This window comes from Sturnus vulgaris, chromosome 8 (assembly GCF_052056855.1).
Source record: "Sturnus vulgaris isolate bStuVul1 chromosome 8, bStuVul1.hap1, whole genome shotgun sequence".
Lineage (NCBI taxonomy): Eukaryota > Metazoa > Chordata > Aves > Passeriformes > Sturnidae > Sturnus > Sturnus vulgaris.
In genome coordinates this window covers 11,463,838-11,481,081 of record NC_142250.1, presented here as the reverse complement: position 1 = coordinate 11,481,081, position 17,244 = coordinate 11,463,838, and the positions used below count along the sequence as shown (strand labels likewise).

Genomic DNA, 17,244 nt, shown 5'->3' with positions numbered 1-17,244 from the left:
TTTTTGTATTTTTTTGTACTAGTTGTGCACAGGCATGATTACTCCTGGGAACTGAAAAACAAGCCAAGACTTTGGACAAAGGTACTGGCAGTCAGGTGGGTTTGATTTTCAGTTTGTGTTTTTGAACTGCTGTACATCCCAGCATCAGAGGAAAGGCTGGCACAGGCTCTTACCCAGTTCTCTTAAGGATTGTGAGCAAGCCTGACTTGTATCAAGTCCCAGCATCTTCAGATGCATTGATAGCTAAGATGGGCTTATCATCTTTGTTAGTTTGATTCCACAGTGAGCAGATGCCACCCATTGCCAACTTTTCCCATTTTATCAGTGTCACAATTTCTGAATGTTTCCCTCATCTGAAGCTTTTAAGGAGATCCTACAGGAATTTTCCCATTTAGAAGTTCCAGTCTTATGACTGTGATCATAACCTTGATAATCACACAAACACCACCACTTTAACCACTGGTGAACACCACCATTGCAGCCATGCTGTTAAACAAACAACCACTCACACAGTGTAGAGATGTAATGACCTTTGAATACAAAGGCTGACGGGAGGGGTGAAAACAGAGGAACCATGTGCACGATTTCCAGCAGAGAGAGTTGCAGCACCCATCCTCCTCCTCTTTTCCTTCCTAAGCACCATAAAGACCTTTACCATTAGAAGAAGGTCAGAATACTTTACTTCTGTCTCCACATCCATTTATAAGCACTGCTCCTCACACACTGAGGTTTAATAGTCTTGGTAATAAATAATAAATTTGTGCTAAATGGTAACCCGAAACCATCCAGAATATCAGATAGCACCAATTCTTAAAGACAACTGTCTCCTCTGAGCAGACAAGCTGACACTTGACTTATTTCTTCCATAGTAAAACTGAAAAAACATTCTAGCCATGCAATTGTGTTTGTAGAGATTGTTTTCATTTTGGTAAGTAAAGAATCTGTAAAATACACCCATCCCTTCTCTCTCTAACCAAGAACCTCAAGTTCATTTTTCGGTGGACTCCAAAAAAACAACAGAAAAAAAGTTGGCATGCTTTCTGTTTTTACAACACCTCCAATCTCCCTGTATCTAGTATCTGATTTATATAAAGTCCACTTTGTAGTATTTAAAGAGTTTACTTTACAAGAATAAAGAAATTTCTGAACAATGCAGCTCAGAGTTTTTTTGTTTTGTTTTTAAAACCATGTCCTCCTTATATTTTTCCAAACTCCCAAACTGATGAAGTTCAATTCTGTAAGTATTCATTGCCTTTCCTGATTCCAGCCCCATGGATCAGATATCTAAGCTCTTTTACTAAACAACTTTATTTTGGTGAACTTCCTGATCTGCATTGACTCTAGGTATGTCTATATTAGCATTTAATTCAAATCAGGACTGCACTTTTGAAGTCCATCTCCCAAACAACCCTATTTTCTTGCTTTGCTTTACATTGCAAAACAGTCATCAAGTACATGAACCAGATTTCTTTTGAATAAAATTAGATCATGGAATGAGCTTCAGGTGTACATTGTACACGCTCCAACCACCAAGAGGAATTCAGCCACAGAATCAGACCAGGACCAGCTTGAAATAAAACTCTAACCACCTGTATAGCATGGATGCCAGGTTCTCAGCACCTGACAGATCTGATCTTATTACACTACACTGCTTGGTAATGTGGACACAGACTCTTTTATGACTTACTGAATTTTTGTGTCAGTTCCAGATTCATCTTTCCTGTTTCTAAGAGAAAAAAAAAAAAATAAAACCTCTCGCAGAGATAGGACAGAAGTTAATGATAATTATTAAATTATGGGAGTGACCTCACTGTGTTACTATTTCTTTCACTTCTTCATCAGCATGAAATGCTACTTGAGAACATACTCAATTTTATAAAAATCAATTTACTTAAATATTTACTTTTATACACTTACCCAAACTGCTTAATTATTAATATATAAGTTTTTCAAAATGTTTTGTGCCATTCTTGATGGCATCTTCCAGAGCAGTGCTATCAAGTAGGAAATACAAGTGAATAAATTATTTGCACAACTGTATCTTCACTTTATTAGAATTTGCTAAACTACAGCAACTATAAAAGGCACAACTTCAAAAGTACAGAGCCTCACAGGGCTTGTCACTAGTTACATATTAAATCCAGACTTACCTACAGATTGTTCTGAGTAGGAAGATTAAATTTGAGATCTTCAAATACTATCAACTGAAAAATAGCAGCACTCAACAGGGGAAAGGAAAAATCTGAATTACATGAACACACTAGCTACTACATAACCCAGAAAACTGTAGAATTTTTGCCACTGGCAGGCCCCAGGGAACAGTCAGAATATCTAAACTGAGTTGATTTAAACCTCATTCAGGAGTGGGGGTGGTTCTCCTGCTAGCAGAGTGCAGGGAGCTGCAGCTATGAGCAGGACAGACAGACCACAGAGACTCACAGTGGCAAAGCACAAGTCAGCCTGACTTGCCTCGAGGAGCAAACTTACTCACCCTGTGGATTCCTTTTTTCTTTTCTTACCACTTATCTCCAGTTACCTCTTCCCTTCTCAGTAGTTCCAGTTTCCTCAGTTCCAGGGCCACATCCAACTCATTCCCTCACCTGTCTCTTCTTTTGATGCCAAAAATCTTTCTTGGCACTTGACTTCTGCACTCCATTCATTCCCACTTTGCTCCAACTGCCTCCCCAGTTTTCAGGTGAATTACTTTATTCATCTTAAATTATCTTTCTTCCTGAAGAAGGCTGCTACTTGTTAAATACAGTGTGTATTTAAGGAACAGAAGTTTGTAAAGTAACTTGAAGTCACATAAAAGTTGAATTAATTCAAGTGCAATTAAGTACACGATCATACAAGGACTCATTGGTAAAGACAGGGTTAAATACTTGACCATTGACTCCAGCTTCCAGTTACTTCTTTTCCTGCTCTTTCACTTCATCCAGCCATCCATAGAGCACTTCTGCAGGGTGGCCATTCAGGTAAGCATACCTTTATTTCAGTTTATGAAACAGAACTTGTTTTGGAGTTTCTGTAAATTCAGATCATGGTGGCACAAACGTGGGCTTAGGTGATACCAGACCCACAGTTACATCAGAAAAAAAAACGAGGGCAAAACCATTCAGCATCTTAGGGTGACAGCAAAGGGGAACAGGAGAAAGCAAGTGTTGCTCACAACATGTCTCTGTGCAGTGTCAGAGTTCACGGCCAGCTGACAGCTCGGGTAACCAGAGATGGGAGAGGTTTCAGAAGCAGAATTATTCCTTTTCAGGTAAATTATAGCCCTAGACAATAGGCTTTTTGTTAGAAATCCATGCAAAATGAAAATACACTGCAGACCCATATGGCAGCCTGGAAGATGCTTCAGTTAACAATCTCATGACTGCCACTAGAAAATACAGCCAGAATTCCTGTTATCTATTGCTTTTACAGGAGTACTACTGCTCTGAAATACGAGTTGAATTGCAAAGGGAAAGAAGTCACATCAGATTTGCGTATCTTACTTCATAGTTCATGTCCAAAGATAGGAGTATATTAAAGAAACCTTTTTCAACAAGTTTACACATGAGCTAAACACTCACAGCACACTGGGAAAAGCAAACATCATACTGTATGGGAAATTTGGGGCTTGCTGGCTTTGTCTGTCAAACAGTGAAGGTATATGAGCAAGAACATCTCATTGAACAAACAGCCCTTCCAAATACAATGAGACCAATTTATGAAATAAAATAAATTGGCTGAACAAACACTTTCCAGTCCCTGGACACCAAGTCTTTCAGGTAGCAAGAGGGAAGTAAAAGCCTGAGACATGGTTCAAGCACATTTATCTTTGAGGCAAGGTCGTTCAAAACTGCTCAAATCATGTAAGTAAAAATATACCTCCGTGAAAGGTAATTTTAAAAATTAATTTTATAGCTACCTTCCCTTGAGTTTTAATTAAAAATAATTAAGTTATTCTTGCAAGTTATTAAAAATGCAAGGAATTAGACAACATTCAAGCACTTCATGATTTACAGTTCTTCACATCTGTATTACAAATTTGTATATATATATTTGTATATGTATATATATATCCTATATATCCTCCCTATATATCTGATCAAAACATTCAAATTAGTTCAGGATATCACTGATCTTTCCAGCACTTCCAGGTTGTTCTTGAAAAGCCTAGATTTTCTTGTTTTTACTGATTACTGCATGGATCCTTGACAGCAAAAAACATTCTTAATAGTTTGTGAGACCATCAGAGATACCACTGTGAAGCAATTTGAAGGAAACGAGATATCACAGAGAATAGAAATAATACAGATTGAAACATCAACTGGGCCATTCCAGTACTAACCTGGCTGGTGGGTTGTGTAGGCAGGTGGAGTAATGAATTAGTGTTGCTGCCATTAATGGAATTCATTCTTGATTGACCTTCCACTTCCAGTCTGACAGAAAATACAGGACAAATCTGTACAATTCAAAAAAACCCTAAAAACCTACAACTGTTTTTCTTTAACTCAGGTCACCCTCTTTTTTGAGGGAGAAGTTTTCTATCAGAGCCATACAACTTTCTTCTTCCTGACTCTTGTTTTTTATTTCATGAACATGACTAGCTGGAAGTTAAATCAATGGACCAGGCCTAGCACAGCAAAAGATTTTTTGCAGAACAGACAGCTCCTCTTGTCTGCTCAAGAGCTGTCAGAAGAGTCCTCACATCATTTGTCCCCTTTTCACAGGAAGGAAGAATCTGTGCCCTAGAATAACCCAAACTTTTCCTTCTGAGACCTTATAACCATGCAAGCACACACAGACAGAAGACACCCTGAACATGCTGTTTTAGTAGCTAAGCTAGGTTTAAGTAGCTAAGCACTTTCCCTGCCCTTGTTGCACATTTTTGTTTTCATCATCTTCAGTGCCTGCTGCGATAAAGACAAAATGGTCTACATGATCAAGCTTCTGAAATATCATTGCCCTTGGGCAGATCTGGAAGTATGAGAGCACAAATAAATTCCTGAGTAAGGTGGGACTGTGCAGTATCTGACAGAAAAAATGCATTTTCCAGAATGACACAAATCTGCAGAAATTACAACACACCATACTCTCCACAGCACCTAGTGGCACAAAAAATTTGTTACTGGGGCCATGAGAATCCAGGCACAAGATTTATTCTGCCTCATCAGTAGAGCCAGACAATTCCACCAGGTTTTTATTTTGTCCTGGCAGATGTAATTTCCCGTACCAGAAAGAGTCTAAGCCTCCTGATTTCTTAGAGGGTATCTTCAGTGTTTTATTTTGGCATGCCTAGCTACATCATCTGTAGTTGTCTGAAGGACTTCACAGGCTGCTGTGCTCTGAGAGCAGGCTCTCTGCTCCCAGGAACACTGCAGAATTCATCTCAGTCTTCTTAAATATTATTCACCAGTGAGCCAGTAGAAGCTGAAAAATCAGCTCAGTCTCCTGACTTTGGAGGTAAAAGGAATCTGACAACAGCTTGCTGTTAAAAGAAAAGCAGTTGCCCTCAAAAGGAAACTCATCAGCCTGCAGCAGTGGCGACAAATCAAAGCCACCAGTTCATTCTGTGCTGAGAGGTGAAGTCAGAATCTGACTTGTCAAGCTTTGTCAAGTAACAACTGGGCAAAAGCCTTTGCTGAGCAACTCCTTCTTTCATCACATCCCAAGTATCCAAAACAATTTCTCTAACAAATATGCTTGGTTTTCAAGAGAGATGTAAAACTCAACTGCTTTAGCACAACTTCGGAGGTACCTGGCCCAAAGCTCCTCCAGCCATCACCTCAGCCTCCTCTAGGGGTATTGATGAAGTGACATCACAATTAGCAGTCTTCTGCTGTGTCTGACATCCCTGCAAACATAAGGTTGCTTGTGACACCACTGACTTCATAAGTCTTCCTGAGTTGTAAAAATTTATTCAAAAAAGCCCAAACTCAGGCTCCATGCTGTGTTTAACCATCAGGCAAATTTCCCAGTCAGCCTTCCCAGCAAGCTTCAGACAGTCACTGGGCCACACTCGCTACCTGGCTAATAGGTTGCCTCGTGTGGATGGAAGCAACAATTAAATTCGATCACTTGGCACACAGACTCCAAGGCGCGCATTCTTATCCTAATACTGATCCTGGGAATGCTGCCCAGAGTGCAATTTCTCTCTGACAACAGAGCCAATGAAATTCAGCTTCTGCCTGTCCCACAGGACATATTAGAGCACATTCTGATAGGTGATCCTCTTCTCTCTCCCCCTAAGATTCCTGCAAAAGGTCAAGTATTTCTTTTATCTATTTTACAGAGTAATTCAAATGGTGAGAAACATTTTCAGGAACCCTTTGATTTAAAGAAAAATAAAATTCTGTTGCAACTTTAAAATCCCATGGTTTTGTGCACTATCAAAATACTATAGAGCAAACAACCTCAAAAACACACTAATGTTTTATCACATTGCCTTATACCTCTGTGTGTGTAGGACTGATATTTACTTTCTTAAATCTGAATTTTACATTAAAATTTTTAAATAGTGTGGCGGGTTGACTCAGACTGGATGCCAGGTGCTCAAAGGCAGTCACTGCCTTCCTCAGCTAAACAGGGAGAAGAAATACAACAAGAAACTTGTGGGTTGAGATAAGGACAGGGAGAAATCACTCACTGATTAATGTCACAGGCAAAGCAGAGTCAATTTGAGAAATCAGTTTACTGTATTACCAATCAAATTGAAGTAGGATCATGAGAAATAAAGCTGAATCTTAAAAATACCTTCCCTCCATCCCACCCCTCTTTTTCACTTTACTCCCAAAATCTTCACCTCCTCCCTGCAAGTGGCACAGGGAATGGGGATAGCAATCAGGTCCTCATACATTGTCTCAGCTGATCCTCCCTCCTCAGGGGAAGGACTCCTCAAACTTTTCCACTACTCCAGCATGGGATTCCTCCCCCAGGAAACAGCTCCCCCATGAACTTAACCAACGTGACTCCTTCCCACAGGCTGCAGTTCTGCATGAATTGCTCCAGTGTTAGGTCCCTTCCACAAAGTGCAGTCCCTTACGAGAAGCATAGGTCACTTCCACAGCATCACAAGTGCTGCCAACAAACCTGCTCCAGCATGAGCTCCTCTCTCCATGGGGTCACAGCCTCCTTTGGGCATACATCTGCTCCAGCATGGGGCTCTCCATGGGCTGCAGGTGGAACTCTGCTCCACTGTGGACCTCCATGGGCTGCAGGGGCACAGCCACCTCACCATGGGCTGTATGGGAATCTGCTCTGGCACTTGGAGCACCTCCTGCCCCTCCTTCTCCACTGACTTTGGTGTCTGCAGAGTTCTTTTTCTTTCTCTGACACATTTTCGCTCCTCTCTTCAGGTGCAGTTGTTACTGCACAGTAACTTCTTCCCTCGCTTAGATGTGTTATCCCAGAGTCACTTCCACAGCGAGTGGAAGTGATGGGCTGAGGCTTGGCCAGCACGGTGGGTCCCTCCTAGATCTGGCTGGCACTGGCTCCATTTGACACAGGGGAAGTTTCTGGCAGCTTCTCACAGAAATTGCCCCTGTAGCCTCGCTGCAATAAAAACCTTGCCATGCAAACCAAATACAGACACACAAAATCATATCAAACACAGGCTAACTTCTGACAAGAAAGGGGTCACAGGAACACGTAGCTGGGAGTGAGAAAACCTTTCCAACAAGATCACTGCCTTCAGCAAAGCACTAAGTCAGAGCTATCAGCTCAACAGCTCTGAGCACATGGAAGTGTGGCAGATTCTTTAAGGAAATCAGGAGACACCTCAGACACCACTCCCATCACGATGAGGTTAAAGGCCTTCCCCATGAGCAGACATATCAAGTACGTATGTTTTTCTATGGAAAAGTACATGGATTACATGCTGAAGAGTAAAATAACTCTGATGGAGGAACTTTTGGAGTCCACATTACATCCAGTCTCCTTTTTACTTTAAATCACTCACCATATAACACTACATAGAGCAAGACAAAAAGAAAGGCATGTAAAAATATTTCAAATTATTCTAGACAACTTCAGAATTCACTTGGAATACATGTAGTACCTTAAATTTAGATATTTGAGTACTTTCATAGATTCCTTTGGACAAAACTTCAGAAAGCCATAAGCCCATAGTCTTCTAATGCACAATGTTACACATGCTTGTCTACAGGAATGTTCTGGCCTTCCACAATTAATTGAAGCTCCCGAAACAATTTTAAGTGTTTGGCACAGAAGATAGAAAACTAAATGTTTTACTCTTTTTTGTAATTAAGTGATAAAAAAGTCCTCACCTTTCTGTACAAAGTGAAAGAATGTTTTATAATCCAGATGACCATGTGAAATTACCTTATTAGCCTTTGACTGTACCTCATCTCAAGGAGATTGACCTTTCCTGTACCCATTTACAGGTACTGTAAACTTTTCCTGATACAGTGAGACCAATTCATTATTCAGACAACTGAATGTTATCCCCAGAAAACACAAGTAATCTTTTTTTGCAAAAGTGGTTATACACAAGAAAGCTATAATTATGGAATCAATTCTTTTAGTAAGATGCTTGTACTAGGGACTTGCTGGAGCATACTTGAAATTTTTGAAATTTATTTAAACATTCTTATTTCAGAAAAGCAAAATAAAACAAAAAAACGCTGAACGGAAATTAGAATCATAGAATATCCTGAGTTAGAAGGGATCCACAAGGCTCGCTGAAGTTCAATTCCTGCACAGGACCACCCCAAGAGTCACCCCAAGTGCCCAAGGGCATTGGCCAAAAGCTCCTTGAACTGAGGCAGCCTTGGAGCTGTGACCACTGCCCTGGGGAGCTGTTCCAGTGCCCAGCCACCCTCTGAGGGAAGAACCTTTTCCTGATATCCAGCTAAACCACCCCTGACACTTCAGGCCATTCTCGTGGCTCCTGTCCCTGTCACCAGAGCAGGGATCAGTGCCTGCCCCTCCTCTTCCCTCACGGGGAAGTTGTGACTGCACTGAGGTCTCTCCTCAGTCTCCTCCTCTCCAGCCTGAGCACACCAAGGGATCTCAGCTGCTCCTCACATGGCTTCCCCTCAAGGCCCTTCACCATGTTTGTGGCTCTCCTTTAGACACTCTCTAACAGCTTTTTATCTTTTCTTGTATTGGGATGCTCAAAACTGCACACAGGACTTGAGGCAAGGCCACACCAGGGCAGAGCAGAGAGGGGCAATCCCATCCCTTGACCTGTCAGTGATGTTGTGCCTGATGCACAATTAGAAGAAATTTCTCAAGTAATAAAACAAGCTGGATATTTGCTAAAGTATTCTTTACTCATGAGGATTTTAGAAGACATGAGCATAAAATACTTTCCATCCTTGCCATTTGCATGATGATACAGCACTTAATTTGCAAGTCTAAACTCAGGCCACCATGGCCTCAACATCTGCCCCAGTTGAGGTGAACAGGTTGGAGTAAGGCAATGCTGCCTCACATGGCAAATAATACACAAGGTTAATTCAGTGTAGACACTGAAGGTGCTCAAAAATCCTCAGCCATTCCAGCTTTTAAGTCTAACAATTATTCATTCTGAATGCCAGAATGTTATACTGTCTTCCAGTTCTCTGGTCACCATATCATAAGTGCTTTCAACTTGACCTAAGATTTCTAAAGACAGATTTCTGAAATACTACATCCAGAATAGACTTGAAGGGCATAAACAAACACAGGGCAGGAAAACTCATGATCAGGTTCCTGGACATGCTGTACAGTTATCTAATATCTAATCTGGCCTTGCATTTCCTATTGATTTATATATTTGGAAGCAATGGTGAAGAATTCATCACATCTCAAATTCTCCTCTTCAAATGCACAGGAGTCCTTGTGCCCTCATCAAGGATTTGAAAGAAAACTAAGCTGCCTTTTTTTCCCCCCCTTAGCAAAGCCATAATAAAAAAACTCATTGTGGTGAAAGGTGGTGACAGGCCACTTGCAGAGAACAATACAGATCTCTTCTGGTTTACCGCCTGGGAACAGGTTCATTTCATACAGCAACACCACCTTCCATGAACAAACACTAAAAGAGGCACGCTGTATCCTGGAAAAAAAAAAAGACTTGAAAAAGAATAGCTAAATTAAATCCACAGCTTCTTCAGCGTGGGAGAGTTTTTTGTCAACAAAGCTCTAAAAGCACCAGAGGTGTACCTGCTGAGAACTGCACACCTGGCACTCTGCACACACCCCGAGCTGCTCTGACAATGCTGACATGAGCTAACAAAGCTGACAGCTGCTCTCCTTCAGACACATCTCAATACTTTATTTTGGAAGGTAAGGCATCATCCCACAAGCTGTGGACAGACAAGGTGTTCCCAAGAGGGACCTGACTGGTACAAGTGATCATTCACTGCTGTGCCTGCTGAAGACATGACTTGCTACAGAGATGAGCACAAAGCCCATGGAAGAAAGGGGAGAAAAGGGGCATAATTTGATTTTTAGCCAATTAAGCACTCTTCGGGCTGGAGAAGGCCACAGTTTTAATACATGTTTTATAGCAAGATACACACCGAGTGAGTATTTATTTTATTCTTCGTATATAGAGAAAACAATTTAGACTTCACTGTGTTCCAGAGTGGCTTGAAAAATAATATGAAAGCTTTTCCATCAACATTGAGACAGCATCAGAAAAATATGAGAAAGCCTTCACGGTAGTTATTGTTCAATCATGTTTTTGAAATATTCATGCTTATTTTAGTTCTGGAAAGCTTGTCCTGTTGCAAGAAACTTAAGATACTTGACATTGTTGCTTTAATATGACTTCTAACAAAAAAACCTAACCAAGCAAAAAAACCCCTAAATCCACAAAAACCAAAACCCTCTGACTCTACCAGCTTTTTCTATTTACTGAAGACAGAAGAGCCAGCAGCTGACATTTGAATCTCATCTAAATTCAAACAGGAAATACACTTTAAGGAGTTATCAATTGCAGACTGATTCACCCATGATGCAGTGGATTCTCCATTCTGAGAAGACTTCTAAATGCACAGGTAAGAGCATTTATAGAATACTGGGCTAGGAATTTCTGTTGTTTACTTTTGCCTATGGACAGAGAACAATCCCAAGCAGAATTACTCAAAGCTGAATACAAGATCCACACTGCTCAGCCCCACCAAGCAGAGTTCTCCATATACAAGACCAGTTTGAAACCAGTGGAGACGAAGTTCCATTGCACTGAGCATGGACCATCACAAGAAGATTTTTTTATCTTTACATCTTTGGCCCATTTGTGGCAAATTAATAATAGTTAAATTTTTTTAAAAAACTTTGAAAAAAGGTGAAAGCTGAGCTATTTCAGATGTATAAATTAGTACATGTGATGTATATCTTTCAACAAAAAGCTAAAACAAGTTTAACAGATACACTTTAAAATAATTAATTACCCTAAGTAATTTTTCTTTCTCCATTCTTCTTTTGGGGAAAAAGGAAAACAGAGCATCTTTTTATGTTCCCTTAATTAGCCATTTCATTTTCTACTCGAATAAGTGAAGAAAATTCTTGTTTTAATCAAGGAAAAATAAGAAAAGGAGTTGGAATAGAGAGGTAACCTCTGTCCCTCTCTACACTGAGAACCTATTAAACCTATTCTGTAAAATTCTATTAAACCATCAAGCCATTTATGTTAACCAGGGTTAACATATAACACTGGGAGCTTCTTTACTGACTATGCTAAAGCTCTATACGAATCTCAGCTGATTTAACCCTTCAGATGCATGACACCTATTTTATAAAATTATACAGGCAACACTGCAGCGAAATGTTTTTCCCTGCAGAGTAGCTGCCTCCTCCTCCTCCCCAGCAATGTGGAGAACTATTTATAAAACAGCAATCAATACTGTGAAATTTAGGGGAAGGCAGCAAAGATTTCCAAATAAGATTGCTGGGTTATCTTGTCTTATAAGTTTTTTTTGTTTTCACCTTCTTAATACAGACTACAGGCTATACACACTACTGCTTAAAGACTCTGCAAGACAAGGGCCCAATTGCAGACAAACATCTTTTGAGCTCAAAAGGAATTCAGTCACATCTGGGTATATGTTCAAAAGAAACTTGTATGACTTACAGACTTCACTAACAGGAGTACTCCTTGGAATATTTTCATTGTTTAGCCATGTAGCAACAATGCAACTGTCACTCTTCAGGTAGGTCCTTTCAGCATAACATAATTTCCACTGAACCACAAAGCTACTGAGCATCCTGATTCCTTGAAGAAAGAAATTTCAGCCCACTAATGACTTACTGGAACTTCATTCTCTGTTTGACAAGAATGCAAGACACTTAGAAGTTATGATAGTTTTCAACACTAGATACTTTCCAAAAGTATTTACTGGAAATAGAAAAGAATCCCAGTTCAGGGCTGCAGCTTCCTTATTCAGGTAAAGAAAAGTGAAAAGCTGTCCAAGAGCAAACTGAAAGTAAACAACAAAAAAGTCAGTTTTTCCTGAAGGATTTTATAAAGCATGGATTGGTTATTTACATTTTGCCTTTGTTTTTTCTTTACAGGAAGATACACAAATTAAAACTACTATATATATAATATATAATTAAGCAAGACTGCAAGAAAGAAAGAAATAGATATAGATATAAATATATAGACACACTATGACAACTTTTGCTTGTTCAAATCCAAAATGCAGTTGTTGGAACAAACAATTCAGGAAAAATGTGCAGGCTGGGGATTCAAGATGTGTAAGGCTGCATGCCTTACAAAGACAAGGAGGAACAAGTTCAGTATTCCTATTTTTAAAAAATGTAAAAAAACATTAAAAAAACTTATTTATGTACTCTCTTCCTTATAAACCACAGAATCTTTAGAATGATGAAACGACCTTCCACCTTATTGTAAGCAGCTTTGAAAATGACTAAAATTGAGACAGAATTACAGTCTGCAGCAGCAAGCTCTGTTGATAGGAGTATCTTTCACAGAAACACACAGCTTTGCTTACTGTCAGCCCTACCAACTCAGTCCAGAGCCAGCAATAGGTTACTTTCTTGGGATTGCTTTAACAGTGGAAGATTCTGTAAAATGAAGTATGTACCCCAGGTATGTCCCTGCATTATTTACTTCAGGTGATTTATTCAAGTATATATTAGTGCAAGCCAGGAAACAGCTTTCCAGCACACAAGGAAGTTTGGAAAGTCTGACTTGGTTCTGCTGTCTCTAAAAGAGTCACAAGATAAAACAATAAAAGTTACTTAAGTAAGCAGAAATAAAGAAGTATGTTTAAAAAGAAGTTCTGCTGAATAGAAGCAGTACTCTCGCACATTCCTTCTACCATTAGTATATTCTCAGAACTAAAATAGAACAAATATTTAAGTATATTTAAACAGAACCACACAACAACTCAATAATAAGCTTACAGCTCAAAAACAGAACTTGAAAGATCTAAGCAGTGTAACTAAATCTTAATCAAAGCAGCATGCAATCATATTCTGGCACTCACTAGAGCAGATGCCTGCCACTAGTGTAATGTAAGCATCTCCATAACCTAACTCCTCCTTATTTAGAAAGAAGAGTATCTGGGGTAAGAACAAAAAGAAAAGTTGGGAGTTGCAGGAAACACAGGAAAGGGTGAGTGTAAGATGCTGTAATGTATTTTGCTTGAGCATGTATGTCTGGAAATCAGGTGAGACCAGAAATTCTGAAGTTCTTTACAATACAGGATGTCTGTCTCTAATAAACCAGAATATTGTGTGACAATTCAGTGACCCGATTAAGTGAGTTTTGACTGCCAAACTCCAAAACCTTGTGTAGATCAGACTATATAGGTCTTGGCCTTCCTAAAACCAGAAAAGGGAGTGGGGAAATAGGGAGGCAACAATGATGCCAGAGGACAGAGAGATGTCTGACCCAATGCAAAAACACCTAATAGTGTCCCAATTGGACACTGCCAACTCCTGCCAAAGCTTGCAAATGCATCCAATGGCCTTGGGTTATTTTGTGTTTCCTGAGATAACTGGGGAGGGAGAAGAGGCAACCACACAATACACATTCTTCAAAATACTGCTCAAAAAGCTTAAATATTCAAGTGTTCAAGAATTCTCCTGATGAATTAAGAGCTTGCAGACTTTCCTTGTCTACAAGCTCCCTCAGGGAGAAGGTTTATCTCTTCGTCAGCAGAACCTAATGCTTTGCAATTTGTACAATGACAGTATCAGTTCTATGCACAGAATCCAGCAAACAGTTTTGGCAGAGGTGGGGGGCTTCTTGGCTGGCAGGAGGGGGTGTTTTCTTCTGTTAAATAAGTTGAAAGCTGTTCACAGTTCCTCTTTGTTAAAAGATGTGAAATATTTATAAGCTATCTTAAGAGGAACATTCTTAGATACTGTAAAATAGCAGCAGTTTGGATATGTAATTCTTATCACACTACTTGTAACCCAAGCCCAGAGCTGACAAACTGAAAAGCAGCCCCAGAATCCTGTATCTGCCACTGGGAGGGGGAGGACATGGAAAAAAAAATAAAAAAGGCATCTGATAATTTGCAAACTGCATGATCAAGATGCTTTTAAAGATCTAGAATATTGCACCAAATCCAGTGAAAACATGAGAAGGATGAAGCAATACCCTTCTGTTCGAGTTGACAGAGGAGACTTTCAAAGGTGTATCAAGAAGAGCAGGAAGAACAAGAATTCACCCTCCATCAGCTTCAAAGGTCACGACAAAGAACAGTTTATCAGCAATGTATAGAGGAAGGTGTCTTGCAAAAATTAAATAGCTACGAATATTTATACTTTTTATACTTTGACTGGGATGAAGAGGAGGGAGACTGTTTAGAATAATGAAGCAGGTATGGAAAAGATGTGGAAAGAGAACAGCTTTTTTTCAGCTACTGCTCATGTCTAGATGGAAGTTAAAAAACCCCAGAACTCAGCCTACCCAAACTGCAAGGGAAGGACTCACCCCAAAGCTCCTCAGCCTCACTGTGCTGCTTCAGACACACTGACTCCACACGAGAAACCAAAGTGTCTACTGCACATGAAGTCATGACAAACAACTTTTCCATTTCTGCAGAGTGAAAGTACATTTTTTTTACAGTTTTTCCAGTACCTGGATTATTTAAAATAAATTTTCTACATTAAAAAAAAATCTTAGATTTTACAATTTCTAAACTCTTTTGTCAACTGTAAATATTAGAAGTTTTCACAGCATAGGCTATAATTTTGTATCTAAAGTTTGGTGTATTTTGATGAACAGCAAGTTCAGACTGTTCTCATGTTATGTTTTTAAGAGAAATAATTGCGTCAAACACCAGTCATTCAGCAGCACGATACACAGCTACCACTGAAAAACAGATAAAAAGCCTTCCAAGCCACTGTCAGCAAGTGAACCAAAATAGTTTATGGAAAACCTAGGAAATGCTAGATTTCTGCTTCTGCAGTACTGCAAAACAGTGCACAATTATAAAAGGAAGTTCCTTATAATCTAGTCTTATCTTTATTACATTTGTCTTACTTTATTTTATCCTCCATAAAAAGGTTTCTGCAGATGCTACTAAAATCAAATAAAATATCAAAAAAGCTACTTTTTACATGAGAAATTTTTCCAATATAGCTGTTACAAAGAATGTATCAGTGGAGAAACAATTTTCATATTTTCTTTAGCTGACTCTCTGCAAGATCATTGCTGTTTTCTGACAATAATGATATTTAAATTGATCAAATCTATTGACATATACACAAAAATCAAAGAAAAAGACATGGAAGAAAGCCCAAAATTCCAAGAAAATGGACCACTTTTTAAAAGCCTGAGTTAATGCAAGAGACCACACAACAACAAAATACCTCGTGGAAAAAAAACACAGCTGTATTCCCTTGATAGTTTCTTGACTCTTCGATGAAACTACAGCCATATTTGAGAAAGCTTTCCCGTTCACAGATACCTTCTATTTCTCATTGATGTTGTAATAAATCCTGACTAAAAACAGTAATAAAAAGGAAAACATGAAACATGCAGTTTTAAATAAAAGCCAAGAAAGACACTAAATGCTTGTATTTCCACCTTTTAATGATGTTTGGAGGAGGAAAAATAGGCCTCAGAAGAGAAGTAAGAGTTGCAGAACTGCTGCCAATACACAAGGTGAACAAATAAAGGAACGTGGGGACAAATGTTTTTGCAGGGCCTTTGTGACTGGGCAAGGGGGAATGGTTTTAAACTGTGTGGCAGGTTCAGAGTAGATACAAGAAGGATTTTTTTAGCATGAGGCTGGTGAAACACTGGCACAGGTGGCCCAGAGAGGTGGTGGGTGGATGCCTCATTCCTGGAAACATTCGAGGTCGGGATGGACACAGCTCTGAGCAGCCTGATCTACTTGGCAATGTCCCTGCTCACTGCAGGGATTTGGATAAGATGCTTTGGAGATCCCTTCCAACACAAACCATTCTGTGATTCCGTCAATGTTCTGTGTTTGGGCTTAACTTACAGTCACCATCTCAAAAGTAAACACAATTTGCAAGTTGCCTCTAGTCCTTTGGAGCTATCTCCATGCATTTATTTATAGGCAGTATAGAAACTGTCATTTTCAAGCAATCAAAATTGAAGGAAGTAGCAAAAAAGAAGACAAACTAAGAGATCTTAATGACAGTACACAGTTAATACCTGAAAAAATTACAAAGAACCAGGGAAAAAGATTCTTGCCTTTAGTATTTGGGGAATTTTCTCTAGTTTAGTAATTTGCCTTAAGGCTTCTCATCCTCTACCAAGTTCCATCATGGTTTATTTAACGATTTGTTTGAAAAAAATTAACACAAAGGATTCTGTGGAGTTGAGTGGTAACATTTACGTTTGATAACATTGCCAAGAAAAATCCAATTGGAAAAATAACAATTATTTGCTTGTACAAGACTTGCAAATGGCCAGAACACCAATACAAAACCCGCCAACATTTATTACATATTATAACAGAAATGATACCATTGTCCTCTCTTGAGTCTGAAAACTTGCCATGCATAAATTTATGCTGAAAAAAAATTACTGTCAGTTTTCAATTATATCTATATAAAAATAGTTCCCTACTAGGGGACAACAGGCAATAATTGACTAGGCAACAGTTCTACCTAGTGCCATTTCATACCCTGCCTCACAAAAAAAAGGAAGAAAACTACCCACAGTTCACTCCGAAATAAATTCCCTCATTCTAAGCCTGACAATAGGATTTTAACACTTGCAGAAAATCAGGGGACTCACAGGAAGTACATTAAGAGTTACTCTTTTCCTGGCAGATTATTTGTCACGTTTGCAAACCA

The 17,244-nt window shown here is 39.3% G+C and overlaps 1 protein-coding gene across 1 annotated transcript in view; it reads right to left on the bottom strand.

Annotated features, from left to right (window-relative positions):
• BMPR1A (bone morphogenetic protein receptor type 1A) overlaps nt 1–17,244 on the bottom strand; it is a 70,211-nt gene that overhangs the window by 33,910 nt on the left and 19,057 nt on the right. The gene's annotated exons all lie outside the window — the stretch shown is intronic.